Source organism: Lepisma saccharinum, chromosome 8 (assembly GCF_977018435.1).
Source record: "Lepisma saccharinum chromosome 8, izLepSacc3.1, whole genome shotgun sequence".
Classification (NCBI taxonomy): Eukaryota; Metazoa; Arthropoda; class Insecta; order Zygentoma; family Lepismatidae; genus Lepisma; species Lepisma saccharinum.
This window is the reverse complement of record NC_139236.1, coordinates 2,864,966-2,887,516: the sequence shown is the minus strand read 5'-3', so window position 1 is coordinate 2,887,516 and position 22,551 is coordinate 2,864,966. Positions and strand designations below refer to the sequence as shown.

The following is a 22,551-nucleotide window of genomic DNA, read 5'->3' as shown; positions in this document are numbered from 1 at the left end:
TTTAAGTCCGTGTTATTATTTAATGGCCTCGGATATTGACCTGCTGTGTTCGGTGGAAAGTAGGGACGTACGTTTCTTTAACTGGACATGAACGAGTCGGAGATCTGAAGTGTGTAAGGATGCAAGCAAAATAGAGAGAACAGTATTTTTAGGTCGTCAGCATATGCTAATTTATGCATATTTGCATGTTTTTTCCTTGGCCATGCAGAATAATTTGGTTCTAGGTACTGCATTGAGTTTATTAGATTTTAAATCTACTATATGCCCATGTACGCTACTCGGGAGGGATTGCGCCTACAGTTAGAGTGGGATCCAAACCGCAATATACCTCTTCTGCGTATCAAACCCACGACTCCTTGATCACAAGTTGGCGATGTTATTACGAAGGAGGCCCACTAGACACTGTATTTGCAGCATAGTTTCGCCTTGTTAGTGCATATAAATCCAATACCTGCTTATGATATTTCATTTCTAAACTGCACAATATACATATTAAGATGAGTCATGCAGCTAATTCTATCTTTATATCTTATTCGGTCTATGTCTGGTAATGTAAGCACCATAGATCCTTTCTCCAGCCTTACGTTATTAACAAAAAAGAGAACAAAGCAGGATACATTCATTCTGATTGTCCAGTCAAGCTTCGCGGCTAATCTAAATCACGTATATTATCAGGATATCAATTATCTATGTATACTTGTATTATTGTACGTCACTTTTCTACCTTCTTGGTTAATTGCAAGGATGAGTACGAGAAATTAATGGGGAAAACACAATGGCACACATAGGCTATCACGGTATCTAGTGACATGTGAAACGCAGTTCGATATAAATTATTTTTTTGTTTATTGATTCATTTTATGCACAAACAAGAAAGTGTGAGGTTTGATTTTATTTTTGTGAATAAACTTGTATCCGAGCCAGACGTCGGGAGTTGGGAGATGGGGTTTTTCTTGAGTGACAGCCGCCGCTTAGAACATGACATATTTGCACCAACGCGAAGATAAGGGAAGATTATTTTCGCCGCTACCGGGCTCGAGTCGCAGCGGGCGTTCGAACCCATGTTCACGGATGACCGGAGAGATCAGCTGGAGCTCAAGCCTGCAAGGATCGACGACGCGCACTTGACCGCGTTTCAAGACAATGGAGAGAGGTCATTTCCATCCCCTGAGAAAGCGAAGCCAAGCCACTAGAGCGTCCTGTTCAACGGAAGAATTTGAATCTCTTATATATATGCGGTGCTACCACCCCAGACACAGTTTTTACCCGGATTTCACCGAGAGAGCATCTCCGCGCTACACTCTCGCGTGACCATTGCTTTGTGTCCGTGAACTTCGTTTCCTTACGTACTGTGAGCGACTTGCGGATAGGGAGTTACCAGTGTGCGCCTTATTTTGGTGAAGATTACGCGGTGATTTGTTTTTGCCAAGCGTGGACTACATAAGGATGGAGGGCTAAAGAAGATAGAGAAGGGGGGCGTCGCTTCCCTGACGCCTGCAACGACGCCGAAGCCAGTCAGACGACGCCGAAACCAAACACTGCCCAAAGCCCGAAGGACGCTGTCAGATCGACGTCCCAACCAAAGCCCGAAGGACGCCGTCAGATCGACGTCCCAACCAAAGCCCGAAGGACGTCTTCAGAGAGAGAGATTGAAGGACGACTCCAGAACGACGCCGATCGAAGCCAGAGGGAGAGATTGAAGGACGACTCCAGAACGACGCCTCCAGAACGACGCCGAATCGAAGCCCGCCACCAGAGAGATTCCGAACCGGCGCGTGACCACGTACACCCGACGCTAGTGACAAGAGGAACGCCCGAGGTTCTGAGGAGGTGCAAGTACACCATATCGTCGCAATTATTCTTCGTCGCGATCGACCTCGGAGGACAATTTCGCCACAAAGGAACCGTGTGCAAGTCCCGCGTCCAGGAGAGATGAAGGACCACGCCATGTAGCAGAGTCTGGTACAGTATACTTCAGAGGGTCTCATGTACATGTAAACGTGCGCCGTTATTATCAACACCGTACTGTTAACGCCGACGTCTCACTTACTTGCAAAGTTACTCAGGAAAACCCAAACCTAACTTCCGCGTCTAAAAATTGTTTTTGGTATTGTTATAAAAAAGGGTAATTTCATGTTCAGATGTTCTAATTTAATTGTCTGCATTCAGAGTTAGAAGCTCCATTTCATTTCTTTAATATTTAGTATAAATTGTCAAAGTGTGCTCCATTTCTTGTGTAACCGACCGCCCCGTCGCGGCATTTAATTTGTCAACAGTTGACTGATGAGTCCTTTTTAATTGTGGAAAGCGTAGTTGTTTTTATTGCAAGGTCGTGTGCGTGAAATAGTATTATTTGTTGCATAGTGGTTTTTGATGTAATTTTTGCTCGCGCCGACGATTGATTTGTGTATTTCCGGCAGCTGGAGCCAATTAAGTTTTTGCATCACTATGTAATTGAGTAGTTGTTCTCATTGGACGAGAGAGGCTGGTGTGTAAAACCCCCGTCCGAGAAACTTGTATAATGTCGTTCTTACGAGTCAACGCATACGTTCATTCGAACGAAAGATTTAACCACGCCGACCCAATTGTCTTCGTTAACCGCTTTCCGAGGGCTGGCACTCAAGTTAATTTAAAAGAGCACAGGAGCTGGCAGACAAATGCCCTAAATTCACATAAAGGTTTAAAATTAAAAGGAATGGTATGTTAATGAGATCCATGATTTGTATCCTTACTTCACATGTAAAAATACCTCATGTGTGTGAAAGAGAGAGAGAGAGTGAATGAGTGAGCGTTTGAGGAGGCTTTGTAAACAGTTGTTGATTGCAATATTACTTTGTTGTTACAATATATATTCACTTTTTTACCGTTCGTCAGTGTTGTTATTTGACGTTTTTCAGGTACCAGATATTATGCTATTAGTGTTTTATGAATGTTCGAATCTACATACCAAAGGTAAACAAAAACAGTGTAACATTTCAAGGTATTAATCTCCGCCTCGCAATAGTATGACAATAAACGACCGTCTCAGTACCGAACTTGATAACTGGACCGTGAGTCACGAACGGTTTCCCGTACACATAACGACGTTTGGCCCCGTGCCGGGGTATGATTGACACGTCATTTCGGGGACCGTGAGTGCACTCGTTACAAGGCTTCCCCGATGGCGTAGTGATAACGTTTGTTGCCTTGCACTAAAGGGGTTCGATACTCGGTGAAGGCACTTCCACTTTAAACTGTAGGTCCAGTCCCGATTAGCCTATATGTGCATAAAGTGTACTTAAAACAACATTAAAAAAACAATGGTATGCATCTCGCTGACCACTTCGCCGCGAATTCATTTTGTTACCTTGTTTTCTTTTTCTCCTTGGTTAGTTACGACGATGAAGATGAAGGGATGATTGATGATAGAGAGAAAGGAACAAAAACAAATGAACGTGCCTCCCTTGTTGCCTTGTAATTAAAGGTTTCCGGGTTTGGTGCCCGGTCGAGGTACATCGCACAGTGGAATCAATAAGTAGGACCAACTCTAGCTCCAATCCCTTAGCTTATTGAACCAACATTGACAAATTTTTGGCAAAGACCCAGGTTATACCAGGATCCGAAGCTAGTTACCACTGGCTTCGTAGCTCGTTGTTTTAACTACTTCGGCAAAAAAAAACTGTATAATACAGGGTCTGTCCTTAAAGTAGTAGGACTGAGTGAATTAAAAAAAAAATATTGACAGAAATAATACATACGCTTAATATTCTTCGAAATATGATTCTCCTGCATCAACACACCGCTGCCAGCGGGATTTCCAATTTGTATACGCTTCCTGGAAGGCGGAAACTGGAATGCTGTTCAGCTCCCTCGTCACGGCCTGTTGTAATGCTTCCACCGAGCCGTGATGATGTTCTTTTCAGGGTGGTTTTGAGGCGGGGGAAGAGGAAAAAGTCTGGTGGGGCAATGTCGGGACTGTAGGGTGGCTGAGGCAAGGTTGCAACGTTGTGTTGGGCCAGATACGCCGCCACTCGGAAGGCTGTGAGGCTCGGCACATTGTCATGATGCAGTCGCCAGGAGTTGGCGATGGCTGGGCGGACGCGGACGATGCGTTTCCTCAGCCGTTCCAGGACCTCGAGATAAAAATCATGCGAACAGTTAATCTTCGGTCACTGTCCAGCAAATTCTTCACTCTTGCAACATTTTCCTCAGTTTTGGAGCTGGAAGGTCGTCCTGACCGTGCGGCGTCTTCAACTTCCTCTCTCCCCTCCCGAAACAGCTTGTGCCACTCAAAAACACTCGATCTTCCAATGGCGTTATCACCGTAAGCCGTCTTGATCATTTCATGGGTCTCTTTACCAGTATTACCGAGCTTCACGTAAAATTTCATGGCGTAACGCTGTTCCAAAAGTTAAATATTAAATATTAAATATTATTGTAATTGTCAAATTTTTATTTCCAGATTTATGTAAAATGCAAATTTCAAATAAAGTAATGGAGCGTAACAATAACGGGGGAACCGTAAAACGAGCAACTGCCGTCCCAGTTTTTTTTTCACAGAGGCACTGGGACATGCGCATACCCTCGAATGTATGCGGGTGGAGGTTAGGATACATTCGGGGGTTCCCCCCTTATTGTTCCAAAAGTTTGGCCATGACGCAGCGTGACGAGGGGCACTCGCAGAGGTTACGATGACGAGCGATCTTCACTCTGCTATGGCTGGCAGCCGACTGGCGATGCTTCCTGCCTTTCCTTAGACCCACCTCAACCAACAACTGGTGGAGTAACCGCCGTCAGTCAGTAAAAAGAAAAGAAAAAAATCAGTCCTACTACTTTAAGGACAGACCCTGTATATAGGGTGTCCACGAAGTCTAGAACCAATGGGAGAACTGATGAAAACGTGCTCAATATGCCCGCGACCAGTATCAACACACTTCCTGAGACGTTTAATTAAATTCTCTTCGAAATGAAAGGATCCAAACGACCTCAAGGTTGCAGCACTGCTCAAGTGAGCTTCATAACGCCATTTTCTTAATCTTCAAATGTGACGCCTCCTTCACACACTTGCACCAGTGAAGAGGAGTGGTTCTTCCCCTCTGATGGGTGGACAGACCTTCGTAATGGGTCATCATAAGTAAATGCGCCTGCATCCCAAACATTCTTCTTCCTCAGATATATAGGAACTAACTCAAGTCTTGAAAATATATGTGGATCAGCAATGAATATATAGCTACTAAAATGCAGCAAACTTGTGCATCTCTACATGCAGAAATGTTCTAGATAAAAAAACGAAAACAAATTAAGGTTTTCGTATGGCTGTCCCTCGTACTTTCCTGCAGATCCCAGATTTTCACAGCATACACCTCAGATTTGAAAATTTCGCACATGGCAAAGTCCATGGGGTTATGTTGAAATGATCGTGCTTCTCCTTCTCTCAATCCAGATAAAAGTAAACGGTACCGCCATTGGTCCCAGATTTTATGGACACCCTGTCTACAGGGTAATTCAAAATGAATGGTGCAACTTTACACAGTTATTATGACGTAAATATTTGCGATAGAAAATCAAACGAGGCCTCAATATAAAGAAATCTGTGGAAGATCTCTTCTCAAAGTGGGCTTATGCTGCTTTGCCGCTGTTCTACGAAGATCGCCAGTGTTGCAAAATGGCTAGTGACCAGTAGAAGGTGTATTGTGTGTTGGAGCAATCAAGAACTGATTCACTCACAATGGTGAGTTTTGGTAGTAATGCACTTCACCCTTCCGAAAGATTTTCCAAAGTTACAACTGTGAATTGTTAGTGTCTTCAAAACCATGGACATTGACTTGCTGGCTCGTGCTTAGCATGTGCTTGATTATCGTTTGGATGTTTACCGCGTTACACGTGGTTCCCATGTTGAATCTTTGTAACGTGAATCATGTGAGTAAAACTTCCACAATTTTTCTTGTCTGATTTTCTATCATAAATATTAACGTCATAATAACTGTGTAAAGTTGCACCATTCATTTTGAATTACCCTGTATCCTGTGTGTGTGATTCTGATGGCACAAAATCCGAGTAGTTGTATAGAGTGAGCTTCGGGTTTGGCAGATACTGAACTCGGCGGTGAAGTTGAACCTTTTAACGACGACGCTAATTAAAGATAACTGGAGGAAGGGGGCGAGGTTTTGGTACCCGGAGACACGACTCGCAACGGAGCCAATGCAAACACGTGGATTTCATTTAGAAATCTTTTAATGTAAAGAAAGACGCAGAAAAGGAGTTTCCGCCGCGACTACCGTAAAGAAGAACCTGATTTAATTATTTACGGCAGCCCCCTCTGTTATTTCGCACACTACCTATCTCTGTTAAATACGATTTGGAAAGATATTTATGAGAAAACATTTCAGAAACAAAACAACGTGCATTGCTTAATTGAAAGTAACAAAGAACATAATTAAGTCTTTGTTCTTTGCTCCCGAGTCGGAAGATGTCCCCCGTAGCAGCATATGGTCGCAGAATGCAGTTTGACGCGCGGGGCACATGGTCGTGATTCATGGCTGGCTGAAATCCATTTATCTCCCTCTCATTCCATTCCGTGATATTTCGCCCCGCGTTGCTGCTCCGAGAAGTGCAACGCTAGCATATTTGAACGCGCGACGCTTGTCGTATGATGTATGGGCGTCACCGTGAATGTCGACGCCTTGGTTCTTCATTCTGCTAACGCTACGCAGCCGTATTCATTTGTCACTTGTTGGAACGTTGTATTAGTCCCGTGCAGGCCACTGCTGATCCCATGTACTGCTTCATTGTGTAGTCAGACTTCGTGCACTTCGTAAATTACACAGATTTACAGCAACAAGTTTGCGTTTCAACTGCTAATAATTATACAGAGTGTCCATAATTTTAGTATCTATCTTGTTAAAATTGTGATTTTACTCGCAATGTTTTTCATGATATATGCTCGTTGGGAACGGAATTATATGTAGTAAAAAATGTTAAATATGGACTTAAATTGTAAAAATTTATCTTTTTATTAAGATAAGATACATAAGCTACATAAAATAAAGTACACTTAAATTGAAATTAATTGTAAAACAACACGAAATTTGTCTCCATTTTTTGTTTCTAAAACAATGAATAACTAAATTTGTTGTAAATGTTCAAACGTGAATTTCCTTCTGTTGTCTCTTAGATGGAATTTTATTGACTAAAACAGCGTTGAATATCGCAAGAAGTCATGGAAGTGCATTGACCCAAATCTTTCTGTACATAAGCTACTGCCACCATAACACCGACAGATCGTTTTTCGTGCTACTGCCGACAGATGGGAAGTGTGTCATGGTATGGATGGTGCACATGTCAAAAATGATGTGTAACCATATACCATGAAAAACATTGGAGTAGAATCACTATTTCAAGACAATTGATACTTAATTTATGGACATCCTGTATATTGATATACAGGGTGGGCATAAAGTCTGGATCCGATGGAAGAATTGATGAACAGCACATTTTTTTTAATGCAAATGTTTCAATAGGATTCCTTGATTGATTGATTGATTGATTGAGTTTATTTTACTTCGCGTTTTGTGCCTCTTGGCTAATTTGCGAAGATGGGGATGAGTGATGAAATGATGAAATGGATGAAAATGGACATTCACAAACAACCATACCCGACCGGGATTCGAACCCGGGACCCTTGGCGTCGCAGCGCGATGTGCTAACCACTCGGCCACAGGGTCGGGCTAGGATTCCTTGAATTCTCTTCAAAATATGAGGATCCATGGCACCTGTTGAAGTGGTTCCTTTTTCGGAGAACATCAAGATCTTGTATTCTCACAGCAAGCGCCGCAGATTTTATGTGGCAAAGTCCATATGGTTGAGGTCAGGTGACTGTCGTACCCATCTCAGGTGAACCTTCTCTTAATCTAGCGTCCGAACTTTACTCAGCATAAAAACCTGTGGGGTGTGAGTCCACTCGACATTAAGTCTGTAAACAGACACACGCCGGCGTGCAGATACTAATAAACAACCCTAAGCAACGACAATGTGACGTATTTATACCCGTTTTCTGTAGTCTCGAACCCATGTCTAGCATGTTATGAAGACATAATCTTTCTTAGGTTACAATAAAATTTGTAGTTTATACTTCAGTAATCATTGACAAATTATTTAAAAAGTTCTGACATATCATTTTGTGTTAACAAATATTTGTACATTAAAAAGTACAAATTTTAAACATTCCGCCATACACAACGGTTAGTTCTAATTTTTAATTGGCCTGCATTCAATTATGTTATAATATTTAGTACATCGGAACAATCAACTCTACTCTCTTTGTTATGACAAATCTTTAGGTTTTCAACTTTTAAACTTTGCACCTTGTATATTTTTTCTCTCTCTCTTTCTTGAGATTATATTAAAATTATCAAATATAGTAAGGGCATAACAACACACTGTAATCAGTGGCGAACAAAGAGAGGAGGCGGAAGCTAGAAGGCACCGGCCACCTTTTAATTGCCCTATATAAAACAACTGTGATATAATACATATTTGCTTGAATAGACACTTCGGTGGTGAATGTATAGAGCGCCCACAGGGAAAAGAACCTTCGGCCAAATGTCTCCGCCCACCTTCCCTCCAACGGTTCAACTCGGGCCATAAGGAAGCCTGCTCCACTCTGCCCCTCCCCTCCACGCGGGAGTACGATGCACAGGAGTTGCGGGTCGGCGCAGACTCTCTTACCTGTGGTTCCACTATAGTGAGTACTTGGCTCACTAGTAAACCACCCAACCCCTTGACAGGGGTAACGCACGTCAGCCCGGGTCATGTGCAGTGTTCGCACTGCGTGATAATTTCAACTCGTGACATTACATTTTGGTTCGATTGATTGAATTTGTGTTCTAAGTCCACCTTATGCACAGAAAGGCTAATCCCACAATTTAAAGTGGGATCCGAACCACTATGCTTTGTGTCTCCACCGGACATCGAACCCGGGAACCCTTGATTACAAGGCGACGACGTTACCACTACGCTATCGGGAAGGCTACATTTTGGTTCAAATAAAAGTCAACTTCGGAGCATAAACTTGTACGCTTCGTTCTAATCGTTCTTAAGTTAAAGATTTAATAAGTGTTGATGCGAAATCAAATCAGCGAAAGGATCGCATTAAAATTGGCAATTTTGCTTACCTAAATTCATGCAGGCGCCTCCCCGATGGCGTTCGGATCCCTTTAACCTTTCTGTGCATAAGGTGGACTTAAAACACCAATTCAATTCCAAATTCTTGCGCACCTAGGCCCGGGCCTAAACCTAAATGTGATCCTAGTGGCCCCTTCAAGAAAGAGACCATTTTATCGTCGATAAACCTTTGCGTCAATGGCACAATTCTAAAGAGTACGTACGACATGGCACTTGTACTGATCACAATGGGCAGACGTCGCTCCATCGTTCTGCACGTCTCCCCGCCAACTATCATAATAAAACATCAGAACGCTGAGAGATAATCGCTCTGGAGCTCATCTGTCACGAAAAATACCGGCTTAATCTGCTCCGACAGTCAAAGCGGGTGCGGGCTGTTGGACTTCATATGAATCCCAGTTGCGCCTCTGCAGCGAGACCAAGGGCGACAGGTTTCCAGGTTATTTTCCCCCCCTCGCCAGCTCCAGTCGATATTCACGATTATTTCAATAGCGAGACCTAATGTGGCAGAATCCCAACTTTTTCACTTCCAATGCATACACTCGAATTATTAATGGTAATCCTTCCCCTCGCCCCTCCGCCCCTATTCACTGCGGAACGGAATTTATTCTGCGCCCAGCTGAAGACATGAATGAGTCTGGTAAATTTCTCCGATTCCCGCTACGAAGCAGAATCGATGAAAAAATTAACACTGGGGATAACATTTTCTAAGGTTGATCACATCACCTCAACAATTGGTTAATATCGTGAATGTGTGTTGTGGGGCCCTATCTCCACATTCCCCGTCACTGCATTTCGAAATGAGCATGGGTTAGATTTAACATTTTTATGTACATACACTCGCTTGATTCAATTATTACACTACAATTTTTGGATTTATTTTTTCGCAAAGTGACAATACTATTAATTTAATACAGCTCTTATACATTTAAAGAGGTGTCCCACCATTTTTTCTCTTTGGGCATCCTAGCCGGCCTTGCTAGCGGAGTGGTTAGCATATCGCGCTACGACGCCAGGGGTTCTGGGTTGAATCCTGGCCTGGGCATGGATGTTTGAGTGCCCATCCATCAATTTCATCATATCGCCACTCACCCCCATCTTCGGTAATTAGCCAAAAGTGGCACGAAAAGCGAAGTAAAACAAAGCAAATCAATCAATCAATTAATCTTTGGGCACCCTCTTTGGCTCGGAGCCCCCCCCTCCCGTGGCACCATCTCTCGCTGTAGCTACGCCCCTGATTATGATAAAAAGTTAAAAATAAAACACAGAGCGGTATATAACATGTGAATTTTCCTATCACATAATAGTTGTAGGGAGACCAGTAGGCAAATATTATCGACAAAAGGCGATTGTTGTGATCTGCTTCCCAATACATGTGACGGCCATTAAGCAAATGTGCTGATTCATAGGCAACTATTACACGTTATTTCGCATCGTAAAAATAGATGGGGCCTCTCGTTGGCCCCCGGCTGACTCGTGTCCGAGGGCCATCAGTCATCGCTGGGGACTAACGCGTGCCGATAACTGGCTGCGATTTATAACGAAAGCGTGCTTGTTCGAAGCTTTATGTGTTTGCTCGTAGATCAAGACGTTAGCTGGGGAGAGATATAAAAATCACGCAATGGGTTTTGCCTTTTTCACGTATTTGTACCAACGGATATGGCAGATTGTCCATCGGCCCTAAGTGAACACGAACACGCACGCTGCACTGTTTGACTCTCTCTGCACTCACGCGTCCAGTTGGTTACACGGTGCAACACCGACTCGTCTACTTCGCTCATTTGGTGTCAAGTAGTGCATTTGGTGTTTCGAATGATGGGATCCTCTTGAATAACCAAGGCGCAACTACAAGAGGACCTGGACTTTCCCTACTGGATTTGATCATCGGATCATCGATTTTATGGCCCGTAAACTTTGGGGACGCTTTAGGGAATCCATCGGTGCAGCGCATTGGAATAATTGTGAAATGTTCCTCCACCGGATATCGAACTCTGGTTCCATTATTACAAGTCGATGTAGGCAGGTTGCCGAAGGCTACATTCGTAAAGGTTTGGTTTGAGTTGGTGTTTTAAGTCCACTTTATGCACAGTAAGGCTAATTGGGACTGGACCTACGGTTTAAAGTGGGATCCGAACCAGTGTGTCATGTGCCTCCACCGGGTATCGAACCCGGGACCCCTTGATTACAAGGCGATGACGCTACCACTGCGCAATCGGGGAAGCCCGCATTCGTAAAGGAGACGTCATCCCGGAATATCTGACGGACGAGAACTTAGGTCTGCTCGATGCCGTAGTGGTAACCATCGCTTCCAGGTTCAATGCCCGGTGGTTCGGACCCCTCTTTAAACTGTAGGTCGGGTCCCAATAAGCGTATCTGAGCATAAAGTGGGCTTAAAACAAAAATTGAATCAATTGCTACGACAAATCAACAGTAGCAGCCTAATCAAACTAGTTTGATGCACGTTTTGACACGACGTGTAGTGAGGTACTTCGCGTGTCAGGCTGGTGCAAGGGATTTGTATAAAACGAAGTATACCCTGTGTGCAAGAAAAGCTGTGCTCGGCTTCAGAAGATTCAACAAATCAAATGCCTGTCTGCTGCTTTAAAAATTAATTTGATTGGTTAACACGTACAATGTGACCGTACACCGCCCCAGAACGTAGTGCAAGAGGTGCAGACACGAAATACGATACTTGACACCAAAGCAACGAAGTTGATGAGTCGGAGACACGTGAGTGCAAAGAGAGTCAAAAAGTACAGCGAACTAGACGGGACTAGTAGGTACTTTATAATGGATGACGTCACTTTAGTGCACTACTTATCTATAACGCCATTGGGCCTCACCGTGACAGCCGGTGGAAGATCGAAGCATCACACCTTTGTCTGATTTTCATGTTGATACCTTCAACAGTTTTACCACTTTTCGAGGCAAGGATCACCGGAATAACACGCAAGCAGTTCATCTGCGAGAAGACATCCGAAACAGTGACACCATAAAAGTTCAGGAGAAAATTGTAACGAGCTGACTGTACCGTTTCCGGTAAATGGTTTCCTTCAGAACTCTCTCCCCTTGCCTCATTGAATATGTACACCGTGCGATTGGAAAAGAAAATCACATAAACGGATTTGAATGCGATTTATGTGTGGGCAGTTGAAAACTCATTAAACTAAATCCAATAAAATCTCTGCATTTGATTGTTGGCGCTGGTAATAAATTGAAAACACACGAGACGACCACAGTTTACATCAATTAGTTGACGAATATTGAAAAGCAAATTCCCGACTTTAGCTTTGTAATTAACTCTAATCTGGCCTGGGCTGACCGAATGACTAAATCAGTAAACAGGAGCTTGATTGCTTCAAATCGTTGCGCAACTTTTGATATTTCGCTGTGCAACAAAAGCTACGAAAATCCTATCGATGAAGGGTGAAATATAGCATCGACGTTATACGCGACACTTGTATAGATTCTCAACATTCATAGACTTCTTACGTGAGAAAGAGTTCTCAATCTTATAAGCGAGAAGTGGAGTTTCGACCACGAATCGTGAGGAGAGCCAAACTATAGCTGTCGTATTCGTTAGGTTGTTTAGGTATTAGCGTTAGAGTTTTTTTTTTGTTTGTGATATGCGGTGGCTGTTATACTCTGTCCCAGATATCTCGGGGACAAGCGAACGAAAACAAGTCTCTACGCAAGTATTGACGCGAGACGCTCCACCAATGAACACGTGAGAGGGAATGGGATTGCGTGGAGGAGGAAAACGACTGCGGTTACTAGGCTTCGCAGCGCGTACTGCTTCGTATTGTCCACTCGATGACCCCCTTCTCTGCTGCTATGCGAGGCCTTCCTGCGGATATAACTGGGACAGAGTATAGGTAGCTTTTAGACCTATTCGAGACGCAAGCGGCGACAAGTGACACGCGACACAATGGGTTTACATCGAAATGTGAAACCATTTATGAGCTTCCCACAGGAGATTCCAGATCAAAGAGACAGGCAATAAAAGACACATCTCGTAACTTGGAATGAGTCTTCAGAAATAAGGACATCGTTTCGCACTGGATAGCATGCCAAGCTACAAGTGTCGTTTGTCGCTTGCCTGTCGCTCCGGCTCTGTCGTTTTCTCAATAGCGTGTATGGTGTCGCCTCGGTCTGTTTTCGCGCATTCGTAGTGAATACATTTCCACAGACTTATCCACGTAATTATCACTTGTCACTTCGGCGTGAAACCTCTGTGTCGCGCGTCGCTTGTCGCCTTCCACGTCTTGCTTGTCGCTTCGGACTGAGAGCTCCTTTAATGCTCGTAACAAAACAATTTCGATGGGAACAAAGACTGTTTTCGCGGAACATTTATTACACTGCATTTTTCCCCTGCCACAGAGGCAGAGTGGTTAGTACATCGCGCTACTAAGTCAGAGGTCCCGGGTTCGAATGCGGACCTGGGCATGAGTGTTCTTTGTGCATGTCCTTCTTCAATTATATATTATCATCTCACAATCCCATCTTCGTGATTAGCCAAAAGAGGCAGAAAAAAGCGAAATAAACCAAATCAATCAATCGAATAATTTTTCTACTTGACTCTTCCAGTCAGTTCATGAACAGTTGCACCTAAGTCACAACTAATGCAGAGGACTGTAGCATGAGACAACTATGAAATGGTTTTCAAAGGGCCGTAAATCTAATTTCTTTCTACAGAAATTGCATACGTAACATTTTAAAATCATCTAAACGCGAAAAGCACATGGACTGTCAACAGGAAGCATAAATTATATGGACTTCCAAATCAAGATTTTTAGAGTGCAGTGCATGTAATATAGTGTGACGATTAATGAGTATGGAACTGATTATAAGGTTCTGCACCTTTCCAAAGATAAGCTGTTTTCATATCGATCGTTTGAGATATGTATTTTAGGACATGAAATTAAGTCAAATGAACACACTTTGTTGAACCTTTTTGCACCTTTTCGGGAGATTAGCACATTTATATATTCTTTACTCCCTCTTTGATGCTTCAGCATCTTTTTCCTTCCTTTTGTTTCATGTTGCGTTAAAAATAAATGATTTTCACTCTTCTTGAGCAGCTATATAAAAGTCCTACCGTCCATTTTGTAGAGCAGAACGAGAGCTATAAAATTTTATAATATAATCATTACAGCCCAAATATTTCCCAAGATAATGTAGCAAAACCCGCGAGAGAAAACACAAACTTTAACAAAACCTATTCGGCAGAACCAGAGTTCTCTCTGCGGTCCGCGCGCATTATATACAGAAGGCGCAGAAAAAGAGAGCATCGAATAAAGGCATTTTATTAGCACCTTTTTGAAAACATTTTCAGAGCCTTTCTTTCCCTTTCCCGACCATAATTTTGCACCTTAGAATCCTTTCCCTATTAATTACTTTGAGTTTTTGTTTAGGATCACTTTATTCACAGACAAGTAGCGGAACTGGACCTACAGTTTAAAATGAGATCCAAACAACTGCGTGTCTCGATCGGGTACCAAATCCGGCCCAACGATGTTGCCACTACACCATCGGAGAAGCCGCTCGTAATTAATGAATCACCTTTCCAACGTGGAGGCGCCTAGAAGATTTTGGTTGAAAGTGAAGGAGGCAATAGAATTTAGTTCATGCAGCTTAGGATTTGAAGAGTATTACGCCGCGATTTGAAGCGAAACGAGAAACAAAGTCAGAGGATAATGGAGGTTGATCTCCGAACGCGGGGATTGCCTGAAAGCTACGAGGCATGAATAACGATCGCTCAACCAACTGCGGCATCAGCATTTCAATGCAGAGACAGGCATTTTTACCTCCGTCATGAGCGATGTGGATCACGGGCCCAAAGTCGGCGACAGAATTCCAGCTTCGATGCTTTCCAAATAGAGAAGCTTGTACACCAGGAATATTACTGTTGTTAGGCTAGGTTATGAAAAACTACGTAAATTAAGGGGCTTCGAGATTAAGGCGATTCAAGAATACGTCTACTTGAATAAATTATTCCATAGTATATACGAGAGCGATTCGAATAAAAACCTTAATTATTTATTATGAGGCAAATGAGGAAATACAGAGACATTATACCAGGTGGTTATAATTAAAGTGACGGTGTTTAGAGTGGTACAGCACGGGCTGTAATGAGAGTAGCAGTCTTAAACTTCGTAGATATGCTAATGAAGCAATGCGCTCGCGAATTATGAAAAAAAAAAATAAAACAATAGTTCCAATTCTCGCCACCAGGGTAAAAAATGGCGCTGTAAGCAGTCGAAACGTGGAATTTTCCGTAACTCTGACGTCAAAGTCGGTGACATTGCCTAACCATTGTGTGAGCTCCCTGGTTGTCGTTGGTGACGCTTGTTGATTTTTCCTTTAGTAATGTTCATGTAATTCGAATAGTGAAATTGTAGCGATATTTTATTACAAAGAGTATTGTTTTCTGCGATTTATAGTGTTTTTCCTGTAACTATACCACGTTTTGACTGCTTACAGCGCCATTTTTTACCCTGGTGGCGAGAATTGGAACTATTTTTTTTTTTTTTTTTTTGCATAATTCGCGAGCGCATTGCTTCATTAGCATATCAACGAAGTTTAAGACTGCTACTCTCATTACAGCCCGTGCTGTACCACTCTGAACACCGTCACTTTAATTATAACCACCTGGTACATACATCATTTTTCGACGTAGTACCCATGACGTGCAATGCACGTACTCCAGCGCGTGCGAAGTGCATGGATACCTCGCGAGAAGAATTATTTTGGTTGTGACTGTAGCCACTCGTGCAGCGCGGTTTTCACCTCTTTATCGCTTCGGAAATGCTACCTTCCCATCGTCTCTTTGAGCCGTCCGATGACATGAACGTCACTGGCGACGGGTCTGGTGAATAAGGTGCGTGCGTGAGACGTTCAAATTTCATATCCTGGATTGTCGCAACCGTTAATCGGACATGACTTTTCCTGCTTATGGTTGGGTGCGGATTTTTTGGGGTTTTGGCGACGAGCTATGACGCCATTCCTTGCTCGATCTTTTTGTTTCAAGTTGGTGATAGTATACACAGGTAACAATTCTTTCCAGAAATCCATCAGCTTCGACCTGGAAACAACGCATAAGTTCCTCACAGGCATCGACGCGACGGTCTCTCAATTCAGCAGTCAACTGACGTGGCACCCATCTCGCGGATACTTTATTGAATCGCAGCACATCATGGACAATATTGTGTGCTGAATCAACACAAAAATCCAAAATAGCGGCTATTCTTCACAGTAAGACGTCTGTTTTCCTTCACAAGCTCTCCACTGCGGAGATGTTTTCGTTCGTCACTACGCGGTGTGCCTGGCGCGGTCTCGGGGCGTCCTCCACAGAAATTACGCCGCTTTAAAACTTTCTACACCACTCGTGCACTTGCTGCAGGGCCACACACGAATCACCCTACTGCGCTTTCATCCTGAGATGAATTTCAACTGGTTTAACACCTTGACTACTCAAAGAACGCATCACATATCGCTGCTCTAACGCGGTGTATGTCGACAATGGAGCGGTCATTTTTCACTGACGCCGCTTCCTTCTTCAGTGTTGCAGCATCATATTGCCACCTGTTGGTCATTCTTTCAACCGCAAGGATAACTCCTGCCAACTTACAAATCAATCGTACAACTTTTCGGAATTTTATTGCACTTTTAAGGTTCTCATTTGAATCACCCTGAATCGTACACGCAGGGTTGTTAAAGTTTTCAGGAACCCATAAATTCTAATGGGATCTATTTGGTTCCGCAACAGGACCCGCACCTTTTTTCTCACACAATTTAAATTCGGTCCAAGTTACGTATTGTTTCATTGAAAAAGGTTCCTGGACCATATTTACATACGGTCCAAAACCCATTTACGCTTGGTGATGTTCTTGCCTGGACCGGAATTGGATTTATTTAAAATTCCTGGACCTTTAACAACCATGTACATAACAAATCGTTCCCGTTACATCATAGTCTTAAGCTCTACTCAGAGGCCGGTACCCAAAGTACTCAGACAAATAGAGACCTAACGGTAACCTGGAATTCTCCCTACGAAGGCCAAACTCAGTGCCGATCAAGCGCGAATCGGTCGTCTGACAAAGTCCTTTTAACTGAGATATTTGAAAATTCCAGTAAACAGGAAAACCGCCCTAGTTTAGGTGCCACTCAGAAAACCCGGATTTCTTCCGTAGATGCCTTGAATAATAGTTCTGGGGCATTGGCAGCGATTAGGGGGGACTGTTGCCCCCCACTTGCAACTTTAGCTCCCGCACTATGCTATCAAGGGAAAGTATACTGTCCTTGCCTAGTTTTGGCACCTTTTCTCCCAGTTTTGGAACCCAATCGCTGCCACTGTTCTGGGGCATATCCAGTCTCTCGCCAATGTGTGTCTGGGTACCACTCTGGGGGATGAAGACGGGCTTTACCTCTACGAGAGAACTCTATTGAAAGAACTCTATTGTTCAAGAAGATTGGGAACCGGCGAAATATGCCCCCATCAATGGCAACAGTTTTACTTGAAATCATGTCGGAAAAAATGAGCTTCAGAGATGAAATTCAAAGTATTCATTTGTGTTTATAAATTCGTTATTCGAATATCTGATCCAGGGTTCTGCGATTGATTTATTTATTTATTTAACTCTCTGTTTTGACATGGCGGAGATTAAATTTGATGTCTGCCTTACGCTCAACCATACTTTCTCAACATTAGAACACAAAAATGCAATATGCTGACCAAGGCAGTAATATATTTTATTATAAAACATAAACTAAACGTAACGTTTCAACCTCGAATGAATGAAATGAATGAATGAATGAATGAAGGAAAAAGAACTTGAGATAAAGAGTCCAACCACATTCTATGTGGAAGAAAATATGTTTAGCCTTTTAGGTGAAAGTACAGTTGACAAGGGAAAGCCACCTGCTAGAATGTTGCAGAACAACTTTCTAATAGTCTGGAGTGGAGTAATGTTTGTGTATATATAATGCCCAGTTTTTGTATCTTGTTACTTTTGTACTTGATACAGAGTCTGAAGAAGACCTTGCTAGAAGGTTGAAACGTTACGTTTAGTTTATGTTTTTAATAAAATTTAATTACTGCCTTGGTCAGCATATTAAGTTTTTTTTTAATGGAAAGAAGGCTTAATGGTGTTATAATTAGATCACAAGATGATTCACAATACAAATAATATACATGTATCCTTTTCAATCTTATTGCCATTCATCCCCGTCTTCGCGATTATCCAAAAATGCGAAAATGGTAAAAAAGCGGCTTAATATAAAACAAATACAGTGAAAAACAAATGAAATGGACAAAACACAGTAAAAAATAACGATTCATACGAGCATACGACACATCAGGCCATAGCAAATAATTTTCATTCTTGTTGAACACATGTTTTAATTATTCATCAATAAATAATAAAATTCAGGGATCGCATCAATCCAAAAAGCTTCTCCTTATTTTTTACTTTTAAATACGTATTGCATCAGATTTCGTCGGGAGTGATTACAGTCACTGATAAGGTAAAACAGTTCGCAAAAAATCAGTTTATGTAAGTTTTATAGCTAAAATATTAACATATTCAGACTTAATGTTTCATAGATTGGTAAGGTAAAGGTATAGTTCCCGGTGTACCGTGTCATGAAGGAACATTTAGAGGATGTGGGGGTAGGACCACATTTTCCATCGCTGCCATTTTGGAGATGATGTGATCAGCACCACGCTCTGGCTGCCTTCACCGTCCAGGTTTGCCCCCAGGTACCAATCGATTTGAGGCTGGGTGAAGCCGGGAGCCGATTATGCGGGGACAAGGTCGGAAAAATTCTTAGCTTAAGCTTGACGTCCATCGAGACGCGGAAAAATGCGGCAACGGAACTTTTGTTGTCTGCTTCTATTGAAATCTAATTACCTAACGCCCACTACAGGGGAAAGCGCGGAACGGAAGCCGGAATTTCCGTGCCAGAAGTCTGCAGGTTATCGTAAGGGTTTTTAGATCACTCACCCCGGAAATCGAACCCGTGTTTCTAGCATGGAAGTCAGACGCCTAACCGACTGGATTACCGTGTTCGATAAATTGGAGTTTCTGATCGAGGGTTGGGATATCGGGCCCAGAAATGGGATATCTGATCCAGGATTGATTCAGACATCTGATTGGGGGTTCGACGAATAATTCAGAACCGACGGCCATCTGTATCTGGAAATTTGCTGGTTCCTTGTGTCCTCTTTCGTAGAAACATTCTGAAGTCGGCAAGGACGCTTCGACAGTGGGTAAACCCTCAACGAGAAACAAACATGCAATTTTTCATATTCATAAATCCCCTGTTAGCTTCAACAGGACTTAACTTGACAGGAATCTGACTCATGACGCATTCCAGTAAACCAGAAGAGCTTGAATATGTATATTTTTCGCACGCGAGAACAGTTAGCCATGTATTTATGCGCTCCGTTGTCTAATTCCTTTCGTTAATGCTCTAATGAAGCGCTTCAACCGAAAGGTCTCTCGTGTGTAATAGCGCGGAGGTTAATTAATTTTTAATCATTATGTTAATGTGAAGCGAGGCATCACGGGAAAATTATGAGATGCTTTGCTAAGGCTGATTTTTCATTAGTGAAAGCTGTGCAAAATTATTCAGCGGATAAAACGAGAGAAAAACGTTAGTTGGAGTGAAGATAAGCCCCATAGCTTTTCTGTGAATATTTATTGTTCGAGAATTCGTTGCTGGAATGATATTTTACATTTTGCAAGGAGTTGCATCATTTTGTGGGTTCTTATTAACAACAATATTGAGTCATGACTTAAATTATTTGCTTTTTAGGTTAGTAATCAGCAAACGTTCGAAAAGAATACTTGTGCGGTAGCTCAGCCGTTACGGCGTCTGATACCATACGAGAGACTCGCATTCGATCCCGGCGGGGGAAAACCGAGACTTTTCCCACCTGTTCAAGCGGCTCCGGAGCCCACCCAGCGTTGTATAAAGTGGGTACCTGGAGGAAACTCTGGGGGGTAAAGACGGCAAGGGGCGTGGTGCTCATCACACCACCCCCAACCTTCGGCCGTGATCAAGAAAGTGTGGGGCTCTAACTCCACACCCTCTATACGCCTTCATGGCGTGGTGTAAAGCACAGGGGAGCACTTTACTTTACTTTTACTGTAATGAGACGGTCGTGTACTTCCATCTCAACTATCGGGTTCGAATCCCGGTCTGGGCATGTATGTTTTTTGTGAATGTACTTTGACCTCATCAATTTCTTCATATCATCACTTATCTCCTTCTTCGTGATTAGCCAAAGGTGGCAGAGATGCGATGCAAAATAAACCGAATCAATGAATCGATAACTGAAACTTCAAGAATTTCTTCAGAAACAAATTGTGACGCACTGACGATCAAATAATAGCTCAACGAAAAAAACGAAAACTCGTCTGACGTGGAAGGCAAAAAACAAGATATAAAATTTTATTCAAGTCCAAGTACATGCTAGTCTAATGCGACTATTTTGATTGGTATGTCTAGGGTTGCTGTTATGTCCCGCATTTTCCGGGACAGTCCTGGAATGGTATCATTCGTACCGGTGTCCCGAAAAGTATCTTCGAGACGCACAATATCCAGGAATAGGGTGTGAAAGCAGAAATGATTAAGACTATGCTTTCATATATTTCGTTATTTAGTATGTAAGATACAATATGGTTTTTCTGAAAATTATTTTTTCCCCTTGAATGTTTGTGACTTTCGTGGCAAAAACGTGCCTTCTAGAAAATTAAGCTATAAGATGTGGTTTTCATTTTCCTCTGCGTGCTTGAAATACCTTACCATCTTTGGAACCCTACGATAGTTTCAATGCAAGTCCACAATAATTATGGTGTGCCTAATACTACTTTGTCGAGTCAAGGCTCCCCCTCATCAACAGCCTTCCGGTCAGCGGAAATTGCAACTGAATAATGTATGCAGAAACCTGGTAAGTTATATATTGGCATGTCCATCATTATCTCTGTGCATACCGGAGACAATTTGTCAGTTATGTCATAAATTTCATTAATTGAGTAACATAGGACTTGAATTCCTATTCAACATAGTTTTCACTATAAGATTAAACCTTCATGTTCAAAAATTAATAAATAGTAATATTTTTTATTATTTTTAATAAAGAACTTATGCTTGTGGCCAGAAAACTCTCTTCATTTCAAGATCAAATTAAAATAAAAATCCTGTGAATTTACAATGATATCATTCAACAAAAGTTACAATCATTCAAGTTTGCATCAACATATCATGGTTACTATGGATTTTGTGCACAAGTAACATCTCTTGTATACAAAGAGAGATTTTGAAACAAAGAAAAAAATGAAGTTAAAGAGGCGATAAGCACAGTGGTGCTGTGTAATCAAGGAGTCCCATGGTCCGATAACACCTTAACCGACTTCCGCGGCGGAGTGGTTGGCACAGCGCGCTATACGAGTTCCGAGTTCGAACCCGGGCTGCGCATGAGTGCTCTTTGTGAGCGTTCTTTCATCTCTTTCATCATATCATCACTCATCCTCATCGATACGATTAGCCAGAAACGACGTAAAGTAACCATATTCAATCTATCAATCAAACCGAGTTTAAATCCCGATTAGCCTATTTGCACATCAAGTGGACAAAGAAACAATATGTTATGAAGAGGTTTTCTCGAGATATCAACCAGGCAAAATAATAATAATAACAACAATAATAAAATGAGGGAAACCCCCGGAAAGATCCCGCCTCCACCCGCATACTTTCGGGGGTATGCGCTTTGCCCTGGTTTGCGTCTGTTTCTCGAATAATGGTTTCCCAATTGTTGTTGCTTTTTATTGTTCCATTTTGGGCTATACATTTGCTGTTAGAGTGAGTACCTTTCCTGTTCTAGTATCCAGGCAATTTCCGGATAGGCTTCCGAGAGGTAACGTCATCTTATCATCAGGGATTGCTTGTTATCCTTAGAAAATCTCTTCATCATTCGCCGCCAAGGAAGCGCCAAGAATTATTAAACAACATTTTAGTTTATTTATACAACCACATAGTGTAGACGGTAGGGCAAGAGTGACGTATGCAAGACCCTTGCTCACCTTAATATACGTGTGCTCCAACTTGGCAGGAGCATTGCGTCAACTCGAGGATCATACACCTCCGAGTATAAAATAGCGAGACGCAACGTCTCATTGCTTCTCATTGCTCTATCGCTACCATGGACTGTCAATCGTAAAGTGTAGAACTGGACTGTATCGACCTGGAGTGGACACGACGAGGTTTACGGCTGAGCAAGGTGAGTGAGTGGCAATTGCCTTACCGAATACAATCCCTTCGAATATCCTTCCTAGAATTATATGTGTGGAACGAGACAACGGTATTTTTATTAAGGATCTACCA

At 42.5% G+C, this 22,551-nt stretch overlaps 1 protein-coding gene across 2 annotated transcripts in view; it reads right to left on the bottom strand.

Annotated features, from left to right (window-relative positions):
- loaf (low-density lipoprotein receptor domain containing lost and found) overlaps nt 1–22,551 on the bottom strand; it is a 690,862-nt gene that overhangs the window by 279,385 nt on the left and 388,926 nt on the right. The gene's annotated exons all lie outside the window — the stretch shown is intronic.